The following is a 3,517-nucleotide window of genomic DNA, read 5'->3' as shown; positions in this document are numbered from 1 at the left end:
CGGCGGCATCTTATTGTTGTTATTGCTCTATTAGCACCACCCAGAGGAAATGTGTAGGGTACTTTAAGGTTAAACCTACGGACGTTGAGCAACGATGTGTGAACCATATAACCGGCTGTAAATCCACACACATTGCACAATGGATACATATGAGCGACTGCAAAAAGTCCTCGACAATGTTGTGAGATGGCCAGCAGACAATGGCAAGATGGTAAACGAGGTGAAAAGTCATGTTGTAAGTTTCACCTAGATAAAAATAATGTCCTCTCAGTTTTAATCACAGTGTTGGCATGGTGAAAGTACGGGGATCACTGTAAGTAGGCTTACTAAGGTGTTATTTAATATAAGGAAATGTCTTCATTGGGGTAATCGTATTAACATTAAGGATCTCTTCATATGGTTGTGGGAGTATTTATGTGTTGTAGTAAGAATGTAAAGGAGAGGGCTGTAAATGTCTGGTAAGACCCCAGTTAGAGTATGGTTCCAGTGTACTGGACTCCACACCATGATTACTTGATACGAGAACTGGAAAAGATCCAAATGAAAGTATCACGACTTGTTTTATGTGATTTCCGACAAAAGAGTAGTGTTACGAAAATGTCGCAAACTTTTGCCTGAGAAGACTTGGGAGTAATGAGACGAGCTGAGGGGTTAAGCGGTATGTTCTGCTGAACCGTCAGTGGAGAGTTGGCGTGGAATGAGATCTGTATACTTGAGTGAAGCTTTTAAAAGTAGAAAATATCACAATATGAAGATGAAGTTGGAATTCAGGAGGAAAAATTCGGACAAATATTCATTAACGGGAAGAGGATTTCGGGATTGGTATGACTTTTCAAGGAGATGTTTGATAAATTTCGAAGTTTAAGGAAAGCTGGGCATGTAAGTGGTAGGAAATCTGTCACCTGGATGACAGTCCTAGATGCAGATTAATAATGATTAAATTATTTATTATTTATTTATTATTTATTTATTATTATTTATTATTTATTTATTTATTTATTTATTTATTTATTTATTTATTTATTTTAAGATATGTTAATTGTTTCAGTGATTTTTTTAAAATTTGAAAGTCACCTAAGGGATATTGATAGCCGTGTGGTATCATCACTGGCTTTTCAATAATGCAGCGGTGATTCGAATCCCTGCCACTGCACATGAGGTTTCTGAAATGAAAAGTCACCCCCTGTGATTCGGATTCCACGTAAAATTGGAGGTTCCAATATGAACAGTCACCTAAAACTACAAGGTCTGTTGTTTGTTAAGTTCACATTACTTCCGTAATATTGTTCTGTACATACAGTACTGCAAATATATAAAGAGAAGACAAACAGAATTACAGCAGAAAAGAAACACAAGAGTAAATTACAAATCTAAGAATATTGTCAATTATTAATAGAAATCTCCTTCCTGTCAATGTTTAATTTGGACACAGATACCAAGTTCGAACAGGATACCGTACTATAAAATATTACTTATTATTATTATTATTATTATTATTATTATTATTATTATTATTATTATTATTATTATTATTATTATTATTATTATTATTATTATTGGAGCCTCCGTGGCTCAGGCGGCAGCGCGCCGGCCTCTCACCGCTGGATACCGTGGTTCAAATTCCGGCCACTCCATGTAAGATTTGTGCTGGACAAAGCGGAGGCGGACAGGTTTTTCTCTGCGTACTCCGGTTTTCCCTGCCATGTTTCATTCCAGCAACACTATCCATTATAATTTCATTTCATCTGTCAGTCATTTATCATTGTCCCAGAGGAGTGCGACAGGCTTCGGCAGCCGGCACATTTCCTATCCTCGCCGCTAGATGTGGGCTTCATTCATTCCATTCCTGACCCGGTCGAATGACTGGAAACAGGCTGTGGATATTCATTTTTATTATTATTATTATTATTTAATCCGTTTACCGCCCAGGGATGATTATTCTCTCGGACCCAGCGATGCATCCCACCTCTACAGCCTCAAGGGCAGTGTCCTGGAGCGTGAGACATTTGGTCGTGGATACAACTGGGGAGGAGGAACAGTACCTCGCTCAGGCGGCTTCACCTGCTGTGCTGAACAGGGGCATTGTGGGGAATTGGAAGATTGGAAAGGATTGACAAGGAAGAGGGATGGAAGTGGTGGTCGTGGCCTTAAGTTAGGTACCATCCCGGCATTTACCTGGAGAAGAAGCGACAAACCACAAAGAACCACTTCAGGGATGCTGAGAAGGGAATTGAACACCCTCTACTCAGTTGACCTCCCGAGGTTGAGTGGACCACGTTCCAGTCCTCGTACCACTTTTTAAATTTCGTGGCAGAGCCGGGAATCGAAACCGGGTCTTGGGGTCGGCAGCTATTCACACTAGCCATTATTATTATTATTATTATTATTATTATTATTATTATTATTATTATTATTATTATTATTATTATTATTATTATTGTTATTGCCTCCGTGGCTCAGGCTGCTGCGTTCCTAACTCTCACCGCTGGATTTCCTGGTTCAGATCCCGTTCACTCCATGTGAGACTTGTGCTGCACAATGATGGTTAAAATTTCCGACCCTGCCGGCAATGCAATCCGGCACCCCTGTGACCAAAGTTTAGCACGCTAGCCATTTAGCCATGGAGCCGGACGGACAAAGTGGAGGCGGGACAGGATTTCCTCCGGGAAATCCTGTTTTCCCTGGCATCTCTAATTCCAGCAACATTCTCCAATATCTTTCATTTCATCTGTCAGTCATTATTCATTGCCCCAGAGGAGTGCGACAGGCTGTGGCAGCCGGCACAATTCCTATCCTTGCCGCTAAATGAGAGCTTCATTCATTCCATTTCTGACTCGGTCGAAAGACAGGAAACAGGCTGTGGTTTATTATTATTACTACACTTCAATAATTGAACAGTTACGTTATTAGCTACTGTTCTCGGAGGCACGGTTCGATTCCCGGTAGGCCTAATCCTAGAAATTTAAGAATGGCAGAAGGACTTGTAGTCCGCCTCTGTGGTGTAGTGGTTAGCGTGATTAGCTGCCACCCCAGGAGGCCCGGGTTCGATTCCCGGCTCAGCCACGAAATTTAAAAAGTGGTACGAGGGCTGGAACGGGGTCCACTCAGCCTCGGGAGGTCAACTGAGTAGATATGTATTCGATTCACACCTCAGCCATCCTTGAAGTGGTCTTCCGTGGTTTCCCACTTCTACTCCAGGCAAATTCCGGGATGGTACCTTCCTTAAGGCCACGGCCGCTACCTTCCCTCTTCCTTGTCTATCCCTTTCAATCTTCCCATCTCTCCAAGGCCCCTGTCAGCATAGCAGGTGAGGCCGCCTGCGCGAGGTACTGGTCATAACCCCAGTTGTATTCCCTGGCCCAATGTCTCACGCTCCAGGATACTGCCCTTGAGGCGATAGAGGTGGGATCCCTCGCTGAATCCTAGGTGAAAACCAACCCTGGAAGGTAAACAGATTAAGAAAGAAAGAAGGAAAGAAAGAAAGAAGGGCTTGTATATGGTTAAAACAGTACATGCA

Source organism: Anabrus simplex, chromosome 2, assembly GCF_040414725.1.
Source record: "Anabrus simplex isolate iqAnaSimp1 chromosome 2, ASM4041472v1, whole genome shotgun sequence".
Taxonomy (NCBI): Eukaryota; Metazoa; Arthropoda; class Insecta; order Orthoptera; family Tettigoniidae; genus Anabrus; species Anabrus simplex.
This window is presented reverse-complemented; position numbering follows the sequence as displayed.